This window comes from Zingiber officinale, chromosome 5B (assembly GCF_018446385.1).
Source record: "Zingiber officinale cultivar Zhangliang chromosome 5B, Zo_v1.1, whole genome shotgun sequence".
NCBI classification, from domain to species: Eukaryota; Viridiplantae; Streptophyta; class Magnoliopsida; order Zingiberales; family Zingiberaceae; genus Zingiber; species Zingiber officinale.
The window spans coordinates 44,745,694-44,762,340 of NC_055995.1; positions in this window are offsets into that span (position 1 = coordinate 44,745,694).

Consider the following 16,647-nt stretch of genomic DNA (forward strand, 5'->3'; position numbering starts at 1 on the left):
GGCTTCTTCGTAGATAAGTTTTCTCTTTCCCCCTTTTCTTGGTTTCTTGGATTGGGGATTTAAGAAATGCTTGTAATCTTTATTTCTTCGGGTATTCTTCCTCGATTCATGGAGTAGATCTTGTATTCTAGGATTAAGGGAGTATTTGTATGATGGATTGATGTAATCTCTTATGGATTTGCCAATTTCTTGTTTCAATGACATTGTCTTGCTTGTATCAATTAGATCTTGAATGATTAATGGTGATTTGTGCTTAATTCTCATTCTTGATTGATTGTTTGGATTTCTTGTGGACTCAGTAAAGATAAACTCTCACTCGATCATCCGAGGGATCCACGTGACAGGTGCAACCCCGTGTAAGGACATTTGAGAGATAATCTTGAAGAGGAAATAGGAATATTCAAGAGAGTAGGATGGATCTTGTGATTAGTTTCTTGTATCTTGATAGATTAATAAGTTGTGGGCTTCTATGTTAATATCCGAGGAAGGCATAGTAATAGGTGCGCTTCTGTGTAAGGACAACGTAGGTTCACGTCTAATTGATCATATTTAGATACATTTCTCAGTCCTTAGCCGGTTATCTATTGCAAGAGAGAACCGGCAACTTTCTACAAGTGTTTGGCAATTGAGGGATAAGTGTAACACCCCTAGAAAGCCTAGAAGGGTAATGGGAGTACGAATGAAAAGAGGATGTAAATACTCTATGTTAAATATTAAGATGGATTTAGATGATTAAAACTTTATGAAAGAAAAATAAAGTTGAGAATATAATCATCTATACATGATTTAAAATGTATGGAATTAATGTGGACAAAAGAAAGAAATAAGAGATAATATGTACATGTATGAAATATTTATGCATAATGCATAATATATATGAATTATTATGTGTAAAAGAAAATAAAATGTTAGAAGAGAGATTGAACCTTGGATCTCTTGTAGGGAACATGTATAGGATACCAAAGGGGATAGGAGAATTTTTAGTAAAGAGAGGAAGGATTAAGTAGTTAAGAATAAGAAAGGATTCTTTCTACTTAAAAAGAAAAAGAAGTAAAAATATGCATAACCAAGTTTTGAACCTTGGTTCTCTTGTGAATGCATGCATGTGTTAACCAATTGGGATAAGAGAGGATATTGTAAGAGGAGAGATAGAAAATTTTATTAAAGGAGAGAAAAGAGAGAGATTAAGAGAGAACTCACAAGGCATATCTCTAGAATATTCCTATCATAAAGAAGAGGAATAAATGGGGAGGATGAATCAAGTCAAATTTCCTCCCCTCATTTTAGTATAAATAGGCATGGAGGGGTGACTTCAAATTCATCCTCCACTCCTCTCCCTCTCCTCCTCCCTCTTGTGCCGAGAGCTCTTCTTCTTCTTGTTGCCAAGCAACACAAGAGGAAGGAAGCTCCTCTTCCTCCTCACACCCTCCCTCTTCTTTCTTCCTTGTTGTTACCGAGCAACACAAGAGGGAGAAGCTTCTTCTTCCTCCCCTCTCCACCAAAAGACCTAGCCACTCCTTTCCCTCCATTGGTGCCGAACCTAGCAAGCAAGAAGAAAGGTCCAAGCAAGTTCTCAATTCTAGGAAACTTAAGCGAAGAAGGTAAGCTTCCCCTCACCTGTGGTACAAGGCTTTTTATATGTTTTTATGATTTTATGAGAATTTTAAAACCTAGAAACAAGTATGAGAAAATTCGGTTAAGAAGAGCTTTCGAAATCTAGTGATGTTTAACTAGTCTTCACTAAATGATAGATTTTCTATGCCATGGAAAAGGATTCTTCTTCATGTTTTTATACCTATATGATGCTTGATAAGAGGAGCACTTAACCCTAGAATTTCGGCCAAAAATATTTTTAAGAGGCTAGAGAAATTCATTATTTTACTCAACTAGTACAAGGTTCTTCCTATGAAATGTTAGGGACCATGTAATTAGTTTTCTTGCTTAGAAGATGTTTGAACTAAAAGGAAACCCACCCATATGTTTCGGCCAAGAAGGGGTTTAGGGTTAGGAATACCCTTAAATTTAAATAAACATGCTCATGAGGTAGGATACAAAGATGTTAAAAGACTTGTATGTTTCGGCCAAGTTGTTCATGAACTAAATTTATATGTTTGTTTCTTAGTAAATTTTACCATGAAACTCACTTAGGTTTTCATGCTTTAGACTACTTAAAAACCTAGCTAAAGAATGGTAGGTTTCGGCCATGTAAAGGAAATAAAAGAAAAAAAAAAAGGAAAGAAAGAAACCTAGGAAATGTTATGCAATGAAATTTATGTAAATGCCATGATATGTGATAGCATATGAAATGCTATACATAATAAGAAGAATGAAATTTATGTAAATGCCATGATATGTGATAGCATATGAAATGCTATACATAATGAGAAGAATGAAATATATGTAAATGCCATGATATGTGATAGCATATGAAATGCTATACATAATGAGAAGAATGAAATTATGTGAATGCCATGATATGTAATAGCATATGAAATGCTATACATAATGAGAAGAATGAAAAATGAAATGCATGAAAGATTGTTAAGGATATGATATGATAGTTATGCATGATAAATTACTTTGTATGGTTTGTACCAAGGGTGGGCTCCGTAAACGCCCCGGGGTCGATGGAATAAGACTCGGGCCTCGTCAGTAATGGGCTTCTGATGCCATAGGTCGATGGAGTAAGACTCGGGCCTAGTATGTATGTATGGTAGGGTTCAAGACTTGCTACCTTGGACCTACGTATGATGTATGTGGTACAAACCGGGATCCCCAATGATGATGATATTAATTTCAAGTACTTACAAGTATAAGTTTTCAAATTCATGATGCATTGCCTGCATATGTGCTTGAATTAGCTAATGATTTGATATGATGCCATGATGATATGAATATGATACCTTTGTATGTTATATGCTTATGATATTACGCATGATATTAATATACGATGATTTTCGGTTTTTAGTGAGTAGGAAAGGAACTTACTGAGCCATGAGTGCTCACAGCTTACTTTCCTTGTACCGCAGATAAAAGAACTGGATGAACTAGAGGAGCAACAGGAGGAGCGGATAAGGATGTGTGTGGTGGTGGCTCGGCAAAGAACGATTCGGACAGATTAATATGATTAGTTATAGAATCAATATATGCATATTTTATCTGTGATATCATGCTTATTTAAATAAAATGAATCTTTAAAAGTTTTTTTCTTCCGCTGCTATAGTATAACCAAAGCATGTACGTAAGTAGTATAAAGAACGTAGCGCCGCCTTTGGTTGGGTAAGAAGGGCGGGCGTTACAGGTGGTATCAGAGCGAAGTTTTGCCAGCTCACTACACACACATCAAGCTCCTTCCTGTCGCTCCACGTAAGTACAGTTGCATAATTTATTTGTATGCAAAATAGTATGATACTCTAAGATACATGAATGGTAGCCTAGGAAGGATACCTTAAGCTATACCCTAGAGAATGGTGCATGATGATAAGTAGGATGCATGAATGGTAGCCTAGATACAAGTACCTTAGGCTATAACATAAGAGGAATAATGAATCGGAGCAGAAATTGTTATTCTAAGTTCGGGGACGAACTTTCAATAAGTAGGGGAGTTTGTAACACCCCTAGAAAGCCTAGAAGGGTAATGGGAGTACGAATGAAAAGAGGATGTAAATACTCTATGTTAAATATTAAGATGGATTTAGATGATTAAAACTTTATGAAAGAAAAATAAAGTTGAGAATATAATCATCTATACATGATTTAAAATGTATGGAATTAATGTGGACAAAAGAAAGAAATAAGAGATAATATGTACATGTATGAAATATTTATGCATAATGCATAATATATATGAATTATTATGTGTAAAAGAAAATAAAATGTTAGAAGAGAGATTGAACCTTGGATCTCTTGTAGGGAACATGTATAGGATACCAAAGGGGATAGGAGAATTTTTAGTAAAGAGAGGAAGGATTAAGTAGTTAAGAATAAGAAAGGATTCTTTCTACTTAAAAAGAAAAAGAAGTAAAAATATGCATAACCAAGTTTTGAACCTTGGTTCTCTTGTGAATGCATGCATGTGTTAACCAATTGGGATAAGAGAGGATATTGTAAGAGGAGAGATAGAAAATTTTATTAAAGGAGAGAAAAGAGAGAGATTAAGAGAGAACTCACAAGGCATATCTCTAGAATATTCCTATCATAAAGAAGAGGAATAAATGGGGAGGATGAATCAAGTCAAATTTCCTCCCCTCATTTTAGTATAAATAGGCATGGAGGGGTGACTTCAAATTCATCCTCCACTCCTCTCCCTCTCCTCCTCCCTCTTGTGCCGAGACCCCCTCTCTTCTTCTTCTTGTTGCCAAGCAACACAAGAGGAAGGAAGCTCCTCTTCCTCCTCACACCCTCCCTCTTCTTTCTTCCTTGTTGTTACCGAGCAACACAAGAGGGAGAAGCTTCTTCTTCCTCCCCTCTCCACCAAAAGACCTAGCCACTCCTTTCCCTCCATTGGTGCCGAACCTAGCAAGCAAGAAGAAAGGTCCAAGCAAGTTCTCAATTCTAGGAAACTTAAGCGAAGAAGGTAAGCTTCCCCTCACCTGTGGTACAAGGCTTTTTATATGTTTTTATGATTTTATGAGAATTTTAAAACCTAGAAACAAGTATGAGAAAATTCGGTTAAGAAGAGCTTTCGAAATCTAGTGATGTTTAACTAGTCTTCACTAAATGATAGATTTTCTATGCCATGGAAAAGGATTCTTCTTCATGTTTTTATACCTATATGATGCTTGATAAGAGGAGCACTTAACCCTAGAATTTCGGCCAAAAATATTTTTAAGAGGCTAGAGAAATTCATTATTTTACTCAACTAGTACAAGGTTCTTCCTATGAAATGTTAGGGACCATGTAATTAGTTTTCTTGCTTAGAAGATGTTTGAACTAAAAGGAAACCCACCCATATGTTTCGGCCAAGAAGGGGTTTAGGGTTAGGAATACCCTTAAATTTAAATAAACATGCTCATGAGGTAGGATACAAAGATGTTAAAAGATTTGTATGTTTCGGCCAAGTTGTTCATGAACTAAATTTATATGTTTGTTTCTTAGTAAATTTTACCATGAAACTCTCTTAGGTTTTCATGCTTTAGACTACTTAAAAACCTAGCTAAAGAATGGTAGTTTCGGCCATGTGAAGGAAATAAAAGAAAAAAAAAAAGGGAAAGAAAGAAACCTAGGAAATGTTATGCAATGAAATTTATGTAAATGCCATGATATGTGATAGCATATGAAATGCTATACATAATAAGAAGAATGAAATTTATGTAAATGCCATGATATGTGATAGCATATGAAATGCTATACATAATGAGAAGAATGAAATGTATGTAAATGCCATGATATGTGATAGCATATGAAATGCTATACATAATGAGAAGAATGAAATTATGTGAATGCCATGATATGTAATAGCATATGAAATGCTATACATAATGAGAAGAATGAAAAATGAAATGCATGAAAGATTGTTAAGGATATGATATGATAGTTATGCATGATAAATTACTTTGTATGGTTTGTACCAAGGGTGGGCTCCGTAAACGCCCCGGGGTCGATGGAATAAGACGGTTATATGGTAGGGTTCAAGACTTGCTACCTTGGACCTACGTATGATGTATGTGGTACAAACCGGGATCCCCAATGATGATGATATTAATTTCAAGTACTTACAAGTATAAGTTTTCAAATTCATGATGCATTGCCTGCATATGTGCTTGAATTAGCTAATGATTTGATATGATGCCATGATGATATGAATATGATACCTTTGTATGTTATATGCTTATGATATTACGCATGATATTAATATACGATGATTTTCGGTTTTTAGTGAGTAGGAAAGGAACTTACTGAGCCATGAGTGCTCACAGCTTACTTTCCTTGTACCGCAGATAAAAGAACTGGATGAACTAGAGGAGCAACAGGAGGAGCGGATAAGGATGTGTGTGGTGGTGGCTCGGCAAAGAACGATTCGGACAGATTAATATGATTAGTTATAGAATCAATATATGCATATTTTATCTGTGATATCATGCTTATTTAAATAAAATGAATCTTTAAAAGTTTTTTTCTTCCGCTGCTATAGTATAACCAAAGCATGTACGTAAGTAGTATAAAGAACGTAGCGCCGCCTTTGGTTGGGTAAGAAGGGCGGGCGTTACAATAAGAATTGGTGAACTATTTACATTCAAGAAATCTTACAAAGAAACCGAAACTCCTAGAATCTCCCCTTATCATAACCCAAAACACTAAACTCTTGTTTGTTGATCTTTAATATTAGATTTGTTTACCTTCACTTTGCATTTGAAACAATCGGATAGTTGTTTAGCTAATTCGCATTGAGGCATTTCTAGTGCTTATTCCAGTCCCTGTGGATACGATAATCTTTTATATTACTTGCGACATTTCCGTACACTTGCGGAGCGTAACAGTCATCCATTCTTTGCCATTATATGTGGTACAAGGAAAGTAAGCTGTAAGCACACGGGCTTAGTAAGATCCTTTCCTACTCACAAAATCCATATTTCAAGCATAAACACATAGCATATAATCATGGAAATATAATCATCTAATATCACATGGTGAATGCATAGCATCATAACATATTATCTCATAAAGAACATCATGCTATATCACATCATAAATCACCATGTCATGTAAATCATAAGAGTATAGCATGTCATATCATAAATCATAAAGAACATCATGCTATGTCATATCATAATCATCATGTCATATCATAATCATAATGTCATATAAATCATAAGAGCATAACATGTCATATCATAAATCATAAAGAACTTCATGCTATATCATATCATAAATCATCATGTTTCATAATGCAAGATGTCTTTTGAAATATATCATATAGTACTTGAACATAATATCATCATGAGGGCCCGGCTTGTACCACATACATACATAAATGCGCGAAATCCCTAGGACAGGATAGCTAGCCCCGAACCTACTAGGGAACTAGGTCCGTTCATAGTCCGTCGACCTACGGGCGTACTAAGTAGCCCATCCCTTTACTAGACCCGTTCATAGTCCGTCGGCCTAGGGGCGCTTATGGAGCCCACCCTTGGTACAAGCCATACAAAGTAAAATACCATATCATGGTTCATATCATAACATAACATATCTTATCTTATCATATCATGAGGAGTAAAGCATGCATATTTGGGCACACAGCACATGCATGGATCATAAGCATACATAATGAGCATGTCATTTGCCATTTCATAAAGCATGTATATTTGGGCACACAGCACATGCATGGTTCATAAGCATACATAATGAGCATGTCATTTACCATATCATAAAGCATGCATATTTGGGCACACAGCACATGCATGGATCATAAGCATACATAATGAGCATGTTATTTGTCATATCATAAAACATGCATCTTTGGGCACATAGCAAATCATAAAAGACACAATCATGCATGACATCATTAAATAACATCTCCTAATTCATAACGTATCATGTGAGGCATATCTAAGCTTCTAAACTCATAATGGCCGAACCACTCATAAAGAGGAAACCAAGCTATAAGCAACATGCAAGCATAAACACCTAGCTAAATTCATATCATATCATTAAGAGGTACATGAGCATGCTAGGTTAACTTTTTATCTTCTCTAAACCCTAATTTGGTTCTTGGCCGAACCACTCATGAAGGGAAGTTAAGCTTTAAACAACATGTAAACATAAACACCTAGCTAAATTCATATCATATCATCAAGAGGTACATGAGCATGCTAGGTTAACTTTTTAGCTTCTCTAAACCCTAATTTGGTTCTTGGCCGAAACATACATGAAGAGTAAGCTAAGCTTTAAGCAACATTCAAGCATAAGAAAAAACCAACCCAATCCCTTAACATAGCATACATATCATAAGGATGTAGTGAACACGGTTAGTTTAGGTCTTAAGCTTTCCTAGGTCCTTCATCTATACTTGGCCGAAAGTTCATGTTTATAAATCTAGGTTTTAAGTCAACATACAACATGAGAACATTAACTAGCTTCTTATACTAGGGTACTTATCATAAGAACATAATGAACACGCTTTATTTAGATCTTGATCTACCCAAATCTTTCTTTTTCTATACTTGGCCGAAAGTTCCAACTTGTGACCCTAGGTTTTAAGCATTCTACTCTTATGTGAAAACAAAAGCAACTTGTACCACAGGTGAGGGAATACTTACATCCTTTCGCTTGTGATTTTTCTTAAGGAAAGATACTCTAGGTGAAGAGGAAGAAGAGAGCTTCTTTTTCTTGCACTCCCTTTTGTTTCTCTTGCTTGGAAGGGGTAGATCTTGAAGGCTCCTTCTTGTAAATTAGTTTTCTTGGAGAGGAACCTTAGCTTAGCTTTTGGAAATGAGGAGAGGGAGAGCTTTTGGTTTCGGTGGGGAATGAAGAAGGAGAAGGAAGGAGGAAGAAGAAGAAGGAAGGATTAATCTCTTGCTTTTCTTCTCTCAATCCTATTTATTTCCATGTAAATGAAGCATGTCTTCATTCATTCCCTTAACCCCTCTATTTCCTCATTCTTTTAATCTCACGAAAATAGAGAGAGGGAGGGAAGCAAGCAACTTGTCTTTTGCTTGCTTCTTCTCTTAACCAAGAGGAAAAGAAAGTAAGTTACTTGGTTTTCTCTTGTTCATTTACTTAACCATCTTCTCACCTTTAACTACCATTTCCATTCTTTTCTATTCACATATCATTCATTACTCTAGTGGTTCTATGCACCAATTTAACTCTATCATTTGTGGGAGGTTCAAGGTTCAATCCTTGATCTCACCTCTTTTTATTTTGGTTTCTATTTTTCCATTTTTCTCTTTCTTTCTTTTATTATTCTATTTTAAAGAAAAATACTCCTAGGTATAACTTAGCATTTCGTGGGTGTTACAGCTGAATCGACCATCAGATCGATTGGCCAGGCTGGATCGATCAGTCGATCGATCCAGAATTGACTTCTGTGCACAGTAGCACTTTGAATGATCAGTGGATCGATTGATATGTTTCAATCGATCGAGTCCCGACCCCGATCGATTGAGGAAGTTTGATCTCGACGGGAAAGGTCTGATTTCAGCTCCTCGACCATATGAAATGTTGGGGTCACTTAGAGACTATCAGATCATGTTCAATTTCATAGAAACAAGTATTAAGTAGTTTGGAATGGTGTTATATGGTATGATATACCATGAAAAGTTTAGATTCCAGATTTCACAGCAAATAGCAGAAAGTTTTAATTAGTGTAGTTTTTTTTCCCGCACAATATTACAGAGTGGTAACCATAGAATAACTTAGCATAATGTAACCCCGACCTTACAGCCTAGTTAGTAGAAGGTGGGCCGTTACAATAATAAACTTGATGGTAATTTAAATTAGCCTTATAATTATTTGATTTAAATTTATTTAAATTTGAATTGTTTGATTTTATTTTATTCTTTAGTTTGAAATTTAGTTTTGAAGATTTATTTTAGTTTGGTTTTGAATTAATAGGTTTAGTTAGATTTGGTTTTAAATAATGAATTTCATTTTTGGGTATATAAAATTGATTGAGTCCTACTTGTGTGGTTAGGCACGCTTTCGGAACCCAAGCTTTGGTTAGTTTCTTATTTTGATTTATAAGTGATATAAATATTTTTTTAGTCGAGCCGGACTTGTATCCGAGTCAGAACTTATTGTACATAGCTCTTTATGATCCAAGTATCATATCAAGGTACTTGGATCTAGTTATAAATTTTTCTAGTAGTTCATATAGTTCAAGTATTTCACCTTCAATCTAGAATTGTCCTCCTCAAGTTTTGCAACTCGATTCAGAATTTTATATTGAATCGACTCTATCATTGAGATAGATTTTAGTTAATCGTTAAGTATTTTATTTTCCATATTTAATTTATTTATTTTATTTATAGACATAATTAATTTTTTTATCTAAAGATGTAATGATTTTAAAGAATTTCTTACTAAGAGTAGATTGTACCTCATGGAACCTTTAGAAATGAGTACAGACTTATGGCTCAATTCAGGTTCGGACCCATCTTTTGATTCACTCTCTGACTCTAGTTCAAATGGCATCAGTGCGAGGTAGTTGGTGTACCTTAGTTCATTGTCGTTCGATTCCTCCACGGATGACTCATCCCATGTTGCTTTGAGGGCTCTCTTTTTCTTGAGATTCGGGCAATCATTCTTGTAGTGTCCCATCTTCTTGCATCCAAACATGTGACGTTTGTTTTGTTGTTAGAGTCAGAAGTGGAGTTGATCTCTGCAAGTCCTTTTTGGTTAAATTCTTCTATCTCCTGCTAAACATTTTTCTTACCAAGTTCACTAGGTATTCTTCATCATCTGAGTCTACATCATAGAAAAGTTCATCTAACTTTAATTTAGATAAATTCCTTGAAATTTTCTAGGCATTCACGATGGATTCCCACAATGCCTTTCGAGGGAAGGCATTCAGGGCATACCTTATCAAATCTCAGTTCTCCATCTGATAGCCAATTGTGTGGAGCCCATTGAGGATGTCTTTTATTCTCGCGTGCAATTGATTGGCAGATTCTCCTTCCTATATTTTAATGTTAAATAATTTATTTAAAAATAGGTCTCTTTTTATTACCTTTACGTCGTTGGTTCCTTCATGTAGTTCTATGAGCTTATCTCATAGCTCCTTTACATTTTCCTGTGGACCAATGTGGTTTAGCTCTTCCTTCGTTAGTGTATACTAGATTGTGTTGAGGGCCTTGAAGTCAATCTGGGCCTTCTTCTTCATTTCTCAATCCTAATTTTCTGGATCCATTGAAATTCTGATGTTTGTGGTTGACTGGCGCCTTGTATCCTTTGGTGAAGCTAAATCATTAGTCGAAGTTAGTCTTTGGGTACACCTCCATCAGTTTCTTCCAATATGAAAAATTATCTTCGTTGAAAAGTGGTGTTTGGATGGTGCTATATCCTTATTTTTGGGCCATTTAGAACTGAAATAGAAAACATGAAGAAGGTACAAGACTTGGTCTTGGATTAGCAAAGTTTTAAGAAAATGAAATATATTGAGAAACTTGAGTTGTGTTGCACCAATTTTGAGTGAAAACCGAACAAAAAAAATTATTTGAAGAGGTAAACTTTTACTGATTCAAATGGAATGTGAAAAACTAAAATCCAAAAGTCAATTCCCCTTAGCTTGATTGGTGGTTGCACCAATTTAGAGTATAACCTGTTCTGATACCACTTGTTGGATCAAGTCACACGTGAGAGGAGGGGGGTGAATCATGTGGTTTTGAAAAAACTTTGCTTTCATTTTGAGATCAAAGTAAATGCAACAGAAAGACACACAAATCAAAAGCAAGTAAGAAAACAGAAGCAAACATGGTCAGTTTACTTGGTTCAGAGCCTTCAGTGACTCCTACTCCAAGACCCAGGTTCTGCGGACCTATCAATAGGTAATCCACTAAAATACCTTTTTTGGTACATCTGGAAAAGGGAATCAAGTACACAGAAAAGATGGAACAAGTGTAACACCCTACACTTCTCCTTTTGTAAATAATTAAGTACAAATTACAAGTTTATTACCCAACACCTTCAAAGATTGTCATCTTAGGCTCGGTATCGATCAACTCCTCGATAGTAGTCAAGTACAACAATGTCATATCAGAGTCACTACAGGAAGCCAGAGCACTTTGAACGTCAAATCGACGTTTAGAAACTTGTAGGGAAGTTGTTGTTAAAGGTTAGGTCGAGAAGCCCTTATAAGGGTTGTGGAAGGTGCCTTTAAAGGCCTTGAAGTCACCTCCAACAGGACAAATTCAATCCCGAACAACTTGGCCCTTATCCGTGACGAGGTATGATTCTTATCCTGTGGAAGGTGCCTTCCACTGCTTGAAGGTGCCTTAGGTACTATTCACTCGAGGCTTTTCTTTGCTTTTCTTGCCCTTCAAAACATCTTAGTCCAATAAACTAAATAATATCTTGCAAGACAAGTGTTAGAACAATATTACTAAGTAGTAATTAGACCTTGTCTCTCCTAAGACCAGGATCTAGTTGAGGTCTCAGTTTAGGGATCCAAAATGTACATAAACTGAACCGACGCCTACTGTCCCTCAATCGGGATACATCCTCATTGAGTCACTCTCCTCCAGTGACTTACCCTTACTTACCAACTTGCAGTTGGTTGACTAGCCTCTTGACCCACTAGGTCTTCATGTTAGTTGTCAAGTCAGCAGACCCAACTAGACTTCTATCGATTGTCAAGTCCTATGGATCCGACATGACCTTTTGCCAGATCTCAGGTTGTCCCGTTGACCTATCTAGACTTCACACCAACTATCCGGTCTCGTGGGCCTAGTTGGATTTTATCTTGGTGCCAGGTCCTTCAGATCCATCAATTCCTATATACTTGGTAGAGTAATCAGATCACAAAACACCTAACTTAACTTACTTGTTATTTATCAAAACCTGAGTCCATCATTAGTGCAAACTGCTCTAACAAGAATAAGTAAAATTAGGTAGTTTAGTAGACTTACGAGGACTTGTAGACCGACAAGTAGGATTGTTCGCAATCTCATGAGGTGATGGAATAGTCGCAGGAGAGGTAGGAGAGGAGACGTCTCTAGAACACCAGATTCAGTGAAATCGTCATGTGGAAGAGTAGCCATAGGGGAGGCATCGTCAGTGTTGGTACTAAAGAAAGGAATATGCTCAAGAAGCACAACATGATGAGAGACATATAATTTTTTACTAACTGGATCAAAATAATGATATCCCTTTTGACCAACACCATAACCAAGGAAGACACACAAAGCAGACTTAGAGGAAAACTTATCACGCTCGACGTATGGTCGGAGAACAAAACAAGTACATCCAAAAACACATAAAGAGGAATAATCAGTAGCACGACCATATAGTTTTTGAAAAGGAGACAAATTAACCTGAATTGTGAGAATTTGAAATCTTATTAATTACATGAGTAGTAATAAGAATAGTTTTTCCCCAAAAAATACTAGGTACATCCACACACAACAATAATGAACGAGCTGTCTCAACAAGATGTCTATGCATTCTCTCCACAACCCCATTTTGTTCAAGTGTTTCTTGACACGAGATTTGTGTAGGATTGAAAGCTCTAGGGGGGGTGAATAGTGCTTATGACTTTTTTATATTTTTGAAAAACATAGAATAAACATAGTAAAAATGAAAGAACAATACTAACATTGTTGGTTTTACATGGTTCGGAGCTTGTGACGACTCCTAATGCAAGGCCCACATTCATTGAGTGTTTACTTTGCATAATTCACTATCAATATAGAATAGTATAAAGATGAGTACAACAAGTTAATAACTTAAGTACTACAACTAAAAATTATACTGACAACGACATTGTTGAAATTGCAAGCTTTTGATTGTTGGAACAGCGTTATTGCTTTGTTAGATCATCTTTGGAGCAACGACAAGATAAAGATCTTGAAGATGAGTTGTGTAGAAATCACTACTTGAAGACATCTTTTATAGAGTGCTGAAGGTGCCTTCAATACCATGGAAGGTGCCTCCAGAACTATATCTTATCCCCAAGACCTCAAACTCGATAACCTCCACGTTCTGCAAAGTTCATTAATCTGAAGGTGCCTTCAAGGCACTCAAAGGTGCCTTCACTCCCATCTCCAAGGCACCTTCGACCACATGGAAGGCACCTCCAACACTGTTTATCTGAGCCTTTATGCTTTTCACTTGCTACAAGGCATATTAGCCCAAATACAAATTATACACTGTAAAATAAACTTAGCACAATAAAATATGATTAATAAAATATTTGACACTTTGGAACTATAACACCCCTAGTTTTTTTTTATATTTTTATAATAATACACAAACTACAGATGTCACTTACTCATACTTCCATAATAGATTCTTAGTTCAAATTAAATTACATAGATGGTTCGAAAGAAAACATAACTAAATGCAAAATTTTTAAACTAGGTGGTATTCGGGTTGTACTGCCCTTGTTCTGAACTGGCTCATTGGTCAATGCCTTTTGTCTCATTCGCCTCATTGTCTAAAAAAAGGTTATAATCTATGAGTCAAGAGACTTAACATGTTCAAAATGGTGTTATGCATTAGTTAGCGACTATAATCTAGTGTACTAAGAGAAACCACCTACAAGGTAACTTGAGATCTCCCTGCTAGCATACTATGAACGAAAGCATAAACATCAACATAAGCATGAGAGCATAAACCTAAGCATGGTAAATGACCTAGGAATAATGATAGTGAGCATATACATGAGCATACATGAGCATGGACATAGCATATCATGAATTTAGCATATTTATAGCATATCATAAACCTAATATATTCATAGCATATCATGGACTTAACATATTCATAACATAACATGAACTTATACATAGCATATCATGAAATTAACATATTTGTAGCATAACATGAACTTATATATAGCCTATCATGAACTTAACATATTCATAGAATAACATGAATCTGAACTTAGCATATCATGAACCTAACTTATTCATAGCCTAACATGGAAACTGATATTGGGCTCCCTCTGGGGACTTGTCCCATAAATGGAATCCCTCTAGGGCCTTTTCCCTCATAGTATTTTCATCAAATGCTCATCATTTTGCCACAGTTGACTTACTCGATATTGGACTCCCTCTGGGACCTTTTCCCATAAACGGGCTCCCTCCGTGGCATTTTCCCGTAAACGGGCTCCCTCTGGGGCCTTTTTTCCTCACGATATCTTCATCTTTAACATTATCATTATTAATTTGTTATAGTAAACTTATTCGATATTATGTTCCCTTTGGGGTCTTTTCCCATAAACTAGCTCCCTCTAGGACCTTTTCCTATAAATGGGCTCCCTCTGGTGCCTTTTCTCTCATGGTATTCTTATTGAGTAATTTTCATTATCATGATAAGATGAAAAAGGAAACATAACATCCACCTAAACCTAGATCATATTAAGGTATCATAATAAGACATAAGAAGAACATGAACATGATCATAGATGCAAGCATGTAATTTTACATATAGATTACTAAACTATCATGATGTGGAGCAAAAATAAACTTGAACTTACCTAGTCTAGAGATCCGAAACCTAGACGTTGCAAATATACATAGTCATCATGATAAGTAGAACATAAATCAAAATCATGAACTCATTTAAGGTACCTAAAAATATATAAACCTAAGGAACTAACATAAAACATAATATGAGGAAACATGAAGAAATTGTAGGGCGGCATCATGATGAATATGACCTTGAAAACAGAATTTAAAAACTACTCTTAGTATATTGAAATTTACTAGTTTTGTAGGCAATTTAAGCATCAGAAAGTTTCCTATCTTTTAATAAAAAGCAACTAGAAGCATGACCCCAAATTGTAATGCAACATTCATATTCATAACTCTTAAAATAGAATTTAAACCTACATTTATCATGTCTGAACCTTGCAAGGTCTATAACTTATTTTGAGCATACATAGTTCTCTTGTTCCTAAGGGTATACAATTAATAAAATATGAAACAACTCATTGAGCAAGATCATGATGACTAAGGTTCTAAAACACAATTTAAAACTCACCACAACAACACCAAAAGTAGCAAGGTCATAACATAATTCCAGATTCGTCAGTCAGTGGTATACAAATCATATGAAATTCATCTTTGATCTGAAAAGGGTTATATAAGTTGGTAATGAAAGCTCACTAAATTTCCTACATTTCAACATAAGACATCGAGTAAAATTTATTCACCCATTGAGGCTAATTTACACCACAACAGAACCAAAAGTAGAAGGATCACAACATAATTCCAGATTCGTCAGTTAGTGATTTTAAAATCATATGAAATTCATCATTTGACCGAAAAGGGTTCTGTAAATTGGAAATGAAATTATAACTTAATTTCATACATTTCAATAGAAGACACCAAATTAAAATTCGTTCACCCATTAAGGCTAATTTACACCACAACAGAACCGAAAGTAGCAGGGTCACAACATAATTCTAGATTCGTCAGTCAGTAATATAAAAATCATATGAAATTTATCTTTGATTTGCAAAGGGTTATGTAAATTGGTAATGAAAGCTAAATAAATTTTCTACATATCAACAGAAGATACCAAAGTGAAATTCATTCACCTATTGAGTATAATTTATACCACAACAAAACCAAAAGCAGCAGGGTCACAGCATAATTCCAGATTCATCAGTCAGTGGTATAAAAGTCGTATGAAATTGATATTTGATCTGAAAAGGGTTTGTAAATTGGTAATAAAAGCTAACTAAATTTCTTACATTTCAATAGAAGACACCGAAGTGAAATTCGTTCACCTATTGAGACTAATTTATGCCACAATAGAACCAAAAGTAGCAGGGTCACAGCATAATTCCAGATTCGTCAGTCAATGGTATAAAAATCATATGAAATTCATCTTTGATCTGAAAAGGGTACTGTAAATTGATAATAAAAGCTAACTAAATTTCCTACATTTCAACAGAAGACACCAAAGTGAAATTTGATCACATATTGCGGATAATTTACACCACAATAGAACCAACCTAACAACTATAAATATGAAATTTTA